Raw genomic sequence first — 8,550 nt, forward strand, 5'->3', positions numbered from 1 at the left:
AGATGTCGTTATTAATCTTGTAAAACAAAGTAACAACACTATATCATTTTTTTATATTTTTGGAAACAACGATGCGTATCTCCATACCTAGGGATGTCTTCCTCAATTTTAGTGGAACTGCACAAATTGGATGGCCATTCTTGTTCCGCCTCACTATACTCTGCCACGTGGTTCTTCCTTCCTCAAGCTTGACTACTGAGAAGAAACAGACCACAGTGAGGATTTGTCGAACTTCATAGGTGCCTCACCCAAACTTGATGCCAAATGGATGATGCATCACCATGATGACCTATCCATGCTCATGGTTGCGTCGGCTGGTGAAGCTAATCGATTTTCAATGAAAACAAGCTGTCTTCCATCAGTGCTCTTTGCCTGTTAGCCACAAAGATAATATCCTTCGTTAGTTCACCTTGGTTGCGTTGGAGACGCAGTAGTCTTTCACGTTGGTGCAATTTTATCACACAATTGGCTATGAACCAAATGTTTCCTCGAAGAAGGATCGACGTTGGTACTAAGAGCATAAGTTTTGTATTGATTTCTAAGCCTTCTCACAACTTTGTCTCCAGCTCCCCTGTAATTTTCTTTGTCCAGCTATTAACTTTGATTTAAAAAATGGTGTGGACTAAAAACCTGGATGGACATAGTAGCCCTCCATTTTTATTTACTCTGCATATTAGATTTGACTGAAGTCAAACTTTGTAAAGTTTGACCAAGTTTAGACCAAACACAACAAACCATAATTATTAGAGAGGGTAAACTATACATACTCTCAAACCTTTCCGATAATTGAAATTAAAATTCTTTATTTGTACACACTCTCACACGTTTCCTATAATTTGGCGCATGTGTGGTTGTTCACTTAAGGGAGGGTAGTGTATCGCACGTGAAGGACATGAAGTGCGACCAAGACGCGTGGATCGTTAGTTCGTCGGAGGTACTCCCTCCGTTCATAAATATTTGTCTTTCAAGTGTTTGCAATGGACTACCACATACAAATGTATATAGACTTTTTTACAGTGTAGATTCACTCATTTTTCTCCGTATGTAGTCATTTGTTGAAATCTCTAGAAAGACAAATATTTCGGAAGAGAGGGAGTAGTAGTTTTCTTCACTGGTACGTTAAATAAAGAGTTTTGTTTCGTACTTACACAATTTGAAACGATTGTTATGGAGAGAATAAGAAAACCACTCCACTATATATTAGTCGTATACACGAGTACTATATGGACGCAGCTTCATTGACTTTAGTGCACCTGCCTTTGGGTTTATGACAGGTGGGCCCAAAATGTGGTTGGCCCACCTGTCATACAGCCAAAAGCAGATGCAGTTAAGGCACCGGAGCTCAGTCCATACTATAGTATATAAGCTAGGGCATCATCGCTTGTTCGCTAGGGTTTGCACTCTCCACACTCTCGCCTCACTACATATATATATATACACGATGGAGGCTCGGCGTTCCTTTGTTAGGGTTTTCTATATTCACTGTCTCTCACCCTCTTCACTAAATCTAAACAAGACTGCGTTGTGTCCTCTGTCTCTCTCACCCCCCTCACAGACAGCTGGCGAAGGAGGCGTCCGGATCCCGTCGCACCGGGAAGGGGAGGAGGTGCATCGTTCACTCTATCGCCTTCGGCGAGGGAGGCAATCCACTGCCGGCTGCGCTTTTCTCTTTCACCCAGCACCTGTGCGGGAGGGCCACTGACCCCTTCTTCCTCACTGCCGTACGTAGTGAGCAGATCCGACCTCCCGCCACACACCTTGCCACATCCCCACGACCCTAAGGTATAAGTTTCTTTGAAACTGTCATTGGTCTAGCTGCATGCTGATCTTTTTCGATTCTGTAGTTGAATCTAGGTCTTGGTTCAAAGAGGAAAAAGGGTGCGGTGGGGTGGAGCATGAGTCTAGGACGTGGTTCAATGAGGAAAGGAGGGAGGGAAAGTAGTATAGACTAGCTATCCAGCCACTTTGTTGGTCGAAAAGGGAAAAAGGGGATAACCCAGTACACACATATGTAAGGAACCCAACTCTTTGTTGAAAAGGGAAAGAAACTAGGGGGTCGGGTAGTTTGTGCAGGACTAGATTTGCTGCCCTCACATCGGAAAAAGTTTCAAAGAGAACAAATATGGGACCAACGCAGATATGCTGCTTGGCTACATACTCTGCATCACCCATTTATATGTGTGGACGCACATGGTGCTGGCATGTCCCATGTCCCATCCACATGATCGTGCAGAGTGTTTTGAGATGTTGTGCTACTTGTATTGGTACTATTTTAAATAAATGTTGAATTGAAGCTATTGTAAGCAATGCCACTCTCAAAATTAACTACTGAACTATTTTAAGAGAATTTCTCTGTTAATATGAATCAATGCAACTGTTTTAGAAATGCTACTATCATATACTTTGTTTTCCATAAAGATAAGGTAGATGCTTCTTTTTGTGGCCGCATGTTTCATCCTCCTTTATTGGTAGTAATTGTTTCCTTTTTTGCCTCTGTTAAATCAGGGATATCTATTCAACATGTTGCTATAGCAAACTTAAATGTCTCACCGGCGACTTTACTTGATTTCAGAGTAACTGCACAAAACGAGATTGGATTTCCTATTCGTGTTGGCAGATTCGTACGTGATCTTGTGTGCGTCATGACAGGTTGGTACTTGCCTTCATCCACATGATCGTGCAGTGTGTTTTGAGATGTTGTGCTACTTGTATTGGTACTGTTTTAAATAATTGTTGAATTGAAGCTATTGTATTGATGTCTTTTCCCATTAAGTAGTGAACAAAAATTGGACCAACCCAGACATTATGCTTGTTGCTTTGTTACAACAAACTCTGCATCACCCCCTTTCTAAGTAGATGGAAGCCCATGTTGTTGTTCGCCCACTCTCCCCTGGAACTGTTTATGCTTTTTATTAATCTAATGCCGCTAGTAAAATTAAGCAATGCCACTCTCAGAATTAACTAATGAATCTTATTTAAAAACTGCAACACTTGTTAGGGATTGGCAGGATTAGCATTTTTGTGGCTGCATGTTTCATCCTCCTTTATTGGCCAGTAATTGATTCCTTTTTTGCCTCTGTTAAAACAGGGATATCTATTCAACTTGTTGCTATTGCGACATTTTTCTTTGCTTAATTTGGGTGGAACTGCACAAAAGGAGACCGGATTTCCATATATGTGTTGAGATCTCTTTCAGGTCTTCCTCACGAGTTGTTTCAAATCTTGGTCCTAAAAGGTCAGTACCGACTTTCCTCAGAATTAACTACTAAATCTTATTTCAAAACTGCAACACTTGTTAGGGATCGACGGGAGTACCATTTCTATTAGGGATCGGCCGAAGTACATGTTTAAGAAATGTATTGTTGAGATGATGTCTCTGTTATTATAAATCAGTTACAGTGTTTTACAAATGGTAGTATCCTGCTTTGTAGTTCTTTCTACATGTTTAACCAAGGTATTGTTAAGATAATGTCTCTGTTAAAATGAATCAGTCACATTGTTTTAGGAATGATACCGAGGGAGTGCTGGATTAGGGGGTGTTCGGATAGCCGGACTATACCTTCAACCGGACTCATGGACTATGAAGATACAAGATTGAAGACTTCGTCCCGTGTCCGGATGGGACTTTCTTGGGCATGGAAGGCAAGCTTGGCGATGCGGATATTCAAGATCTCCTACCATTGTAACCGACTCTATGTAACCCTAACCCTATCCGGTGTCTATATAAACCGGAGGGTTGTAGTCCGTAGGCAATCAACTCCATATACAACAATCATACCATAGGCTAGCTTCTAGGGTTTAGCCTCCTTGATCTCGTGGTAGATCTACTCTTGTACTACCCATATCATCAATAGTAATCAAGCAGGATGTAGGGTTTTACCTCCATCAAGAGGGCCCGAACCTGAGTAAAACATCGTGTTCCCTGCCTCCTGTTACCATCCGGCCTAGACGCACAGTTCAGGACCCACTACCCGAGATCCGCCGGTTTTGACACCGACATTGGTGCTTTCATTGAGAGTTCCTCTGTGTCGTCGCCTTTAGGCCCGATGGCTCCTTTGATCATCAACAACGATGCGGTCCAGGGTGAGGCTTTCTCCCCAGACAGATCTTCGTCTTCGGCAGCTTCGCTCTGCGGGCCAATTCGCTCGGCCACCTGGAGCAGATCGAAAGCTACGCCCCTGGCCATCAAGTCAGGTTTGGAAGCTTAAACTACATGGCTGACATCCGCGGAGACTTGATCTTCGACGGGCTCGAGCCACGGCCAAGCGCGCCGCACTATCTCGAGGGGCACGATCTAGCTCTGCACCCGGACAGTGTCCTAGAGGCCGCACACGCATCGGTTCCGACCCCTAACTCGGAGCCTATTGCGTCAATCGAGGATGAGCGGTTGGACGTCACCTCGGGAGCTGCGATCCCGAAAGCGATCGAGCCGAACGCTAGCCCCACACTCTGCATGACCCGTGACTCCGAGGATCCGTACTCCTTCCCGGACTCTGAACCCCCCACGCCCCTGCCAATCGAATCCGATTGGGCGCCGATAATGGAGTTCACCGCCGCAGACATCTTTCAGCATTTGCCTTTTAGCGACATCCTGAATTCTCTTAAGTCTCTCTCTTTATCAGGAGAGCCCTGGCCGGACTACGGTCAGCGAGGGTGGGATATGGACGATGAGGAAATTCAAAGCCCACCCACCACCCACTTTGTAGCCAGTGTCGACGATCTAACCGACATGCTTGACTTCAGCTCCGAAGACATCGACGGCATGGACGACGATGTAGGAGACGAACAGGAACCAGCACCTATAGGGCGCTGGAAGGCCACCTCGTCATATGACATATATATGGTGGATACTCCAAAAGATGGAGATGGCGATGGAACAGTGGGGGATGACGCCCCCAAGAAACAGCCAAAGCGCCAGCGTCAGCGGCGCTGCTCTAAATCCCGCCAAAGAAAAAACGGTGATTCCGGCACGGGAGATAATACTACCCCGGATAGCACCGAAGAACACCCACCTCAGCAAGATTCGGCACAGGAAGATGGAGAAGCCAGCCCTCATGAGAGAGCGGCAGACCGAGAGGTCGAGGATGATAACTATACACCTCCCTCCAAAGACGAGGCAAGCCTCGATGACGATGAATTCGTCATACCATCAGACCCTGCCGAACAAGAGCGTTTTAAATGCAGGCTTTTAGCCACGGCAAGCAGCCTCAAGAAAAAGTAGCAACAGCTTAGAGCTGCCCAAGATTTGCTAGGTGACAAATGGACAGAATTCCTTGCGGCTGAAGAGTATGAACTCGAACGCCCCTCCAAGAGTTACACGAAGCGCAGGCCGCTACCTCGATCAGAGGAGGAAGCACCTACATCACCAGCGCATGACATGGCAGACCGGCCACCTCGCGGCCGCGACAGAGAGGCCTCTCGGCCCTCCACCCAAGCCATGCCCTGACGCTGCTCAACTAAGGCACGGGAAAATGTGCCCGACCTGCGAGACATACTGGAGGATAAGGCAAGACAAACAAGATCGATCTATGGATCGCACAGGAGCCCTACGACATGTGACAATGATCTTCACTCCGGATACAACAAGTCCGGCCTGGCCGAACACAACACACATAGCTCTTACGAGCTGCGTCGTGATATAGCCCAGTACAGAGGCGCCGCACACCCGCTATGCTTCACGAATGAAGTGATGGATCGTAAAATCCCAGAGGGTTTCAAACCCGTAAACATCGAATCATATGATGGCACAACAGATCCGGCGGTATGGATCAAGGATTATCTCCTTCACATCCACATGGCACGCGGCGATGATCTACACGCCATCAAATACCTCCCGCTCAAACATAAAGGACCGGCCCGGCATTGGCTTAACAGCTTGCCAGCAGACTCAATCAGTTCTTGGGAGGACCTGGAAGCCGCATTCCTCGACAACTTCCAGGGCACTTACCTGCGACCACCGGATGCCGACGACTTAAGCCACATAATTCAGCAGCCAGAGGAATCGGCCAGACAATTCTGGACACGGTTCCTAATAAAGAAAAACCAGATAGTCGACTGTCCGGACGCAAAGGCCCTAGTAGCCTTCAAGCATAACATCTGCGACGAGTGTCTTGCCCGGCACCTGTGACAGGAAAAGCCGAAATCCATGGCAGCCCTCATGACACTCATGACCCGCTTTTGCGCGGGAGAAGACAGCTGGCTAGCTCGCAGTAACAACTTATCAAAGAACCCTAGTAATTTGGATACCAAGGACAAAAGTGGCAGGACACGTCGGAATAAGCAAAAACGCCGCGTTAGCAGCGACAGCAATGAAGACACGGCAGTCAATGCCGGATTCAAAGGCTATAAATCCGGTCAGCGGAAAAAGACATTCAAAAAGAACACTCGGGGCCCGTCCAGTTTGGACCGAATACTCGATCGCTTGTGCCAGATACATGGCACCCCCGAAAGGCCAGCCAATCACACTAACAGGGATTGTTGGGTGTTCAAGCAGGCAGGCAAGTTAAGGGCCGAAAACAGAGACAAGGGGCTGCACAGCGACGACGAGGAGCCCAAGCCGCCGAACAACAATGGACAGAAGGGCTTTCCCCAACAAGTGCGGACGGTGAACATGATATACGCAACCCACATTCCCAAGCGGGAGCGGAAGCGTGCGCTATGGGACGTATACGCGATGGAGCCAGTCGCCCCAAAGTTCAACCCATGGTCCTCCTGCCCGATCACCTTTGATCGAAGGGACCATCCCACTAGCATCCGTCATGGCGGCTTCGCCGCATTGTTTCTCGACCCAATCCTCGACAGATTTCATCTCACAAGAGTCCTCCTGGACGGCGGCAGTAGCCTGAACCTGCTTTATCAGGATACGGTGCAGAAAATGGGCATAGATCCCTCAAGGATTAAGCCCACAAGAACGACCTTTAAAGGCGTTATACTAGGTGTAGAAGCCAACTGTACAAGCTCAGTAACACTTGACGTGGTCTTCGGATCCCCGGACAATTTCCGAAGCGAAGAGTTAATCTTCGATATAGTCCTGTTTCGCAGTGGCTATCACGCCCTGCTCGGATGAACCGCATTCGCAAAGTTCAATGTGGTGCCGCACTACGCATATCTCAAGCTCAAGATGCCAGGCCCTCGAGGAGTAATTACGGTCAGCGGAAACACCGAACGCTCCCTCCGTACGGAGGAGCATACGGCGGCTCTCGCAGCGGAGGTACAAAGTAACCTTCTCAGGCAATTCTCCACTCCGGCCATTAAAAAGCCAGACAGTGCCAAGCGCGCCCGGAGTAACCCACAGAGGACCGCCTGGCACACTCTGAGCAAGCGTAGCAATGCGGCCCCAACCCCAGCTTTCGCGACATAGCGAAACCAGTACCTCGCGTACATAACTACGCCCTTGAAATACCATGGGCACAGGGGAAGGGGCACAATAACGGCACGCCCAAAATACGGCTTAAAACGTACTAGGGCTGCCGGATTTTTTTTAATTTTTTCTTACTTTCAGGACTCCATACTTCGGACGACCTGTTCGGCAATTCGACTGCCGCACAAATGATGCAAGATCCAGGGAGGCAGACAAGACATGCCGCAGTTTTAAATACAATTCCGCGGCCTGCCCCTGGTTAGGACATACTGAATAGTCCAATATCTTTTGCTTACCACACTATTTGTATCGTTCGGCTTTGTTAAATAGCCTCTCTATAAACAATGCTTAGCTTCTTGTCTATTTTTTGCATTATCTTATTTTCACATTTATGTTTATTAAATGACATGATTGCACCCGTACACCATGGTACGACAAACATGCCAGGGGCTTCAGTACCCCTCATAATGGTGTGAGAAGTCCGTACACTTTCACAAGTGCGGCACCCCGAACTTATAGCACTATATGCATCGGCTCCGAATCATCATTTGGGTCAATAGTTGGGTTTGCCCGGCTCCTATGTTTCGGTGCCTTACGTTCCGCTCTATCGGGTAAGGTAGCACTAGGAGAACCACTGCGATTGTGCCCCGGTTCAGCTGGGTTAAGCACCTTAGTGGAGAAAGCTAAAACTGACTGTCATGATGTGGCGAGAGACCGGTCGCTGTTCGAGAGGTTTTTCGAGTCCCTAAAGGCTTATGCCGCTTCGAGCGAGGAGCTGGCTTTGTCCGGCCAAGGCGTGGATAGCGCCCCGAACTCGGTCTTCCGAACTAGGGGCTTCGCCGAAATTTAAAATTATAGAGTTCTATGGCTAAGTGAGAGTGTTCAAGCATTATAGTCCGATTTCCTGGTTCATTGTGCTAAGCGCCTCCCTCGAAGGACCCAACTATGGGAAGAGCTCAGGTTTATCCCGAACACCCCAGCACTAGTGGCACGGGGGCAGAAGCCGACGACTGGCCATCTCTCAATTTTTGATAAACGGCCGCACAGAAAGTAATATTTTAAATTCAATAAGCATTGCTTAGCGCATATGAACAAGTTTTCAGCGCACAGGATAAACACGAGCGAGTTCATTCAAACATCACATCCTTGGTACATTCATCCGCCACAAGGAGGGCACCTGCAAGAACATC

Source organism: Triticum aestivum, chromosome 7A (genome assembly GCF_018294505.1).
Source record: "Triticum aestivum cultivar Chinese Spring chromosome 7A, IWGSC CS RefSeq v2.1, whole genome shotgun sequence".
In the NCBI taxonomy this organism is placed as follows: domain Eukaryota; kingdom Viridiplantae; phylum Streptophyta; class Magnoliopsida; order Poales; family Poaceae; genus Triticum; species Triticum aestivum.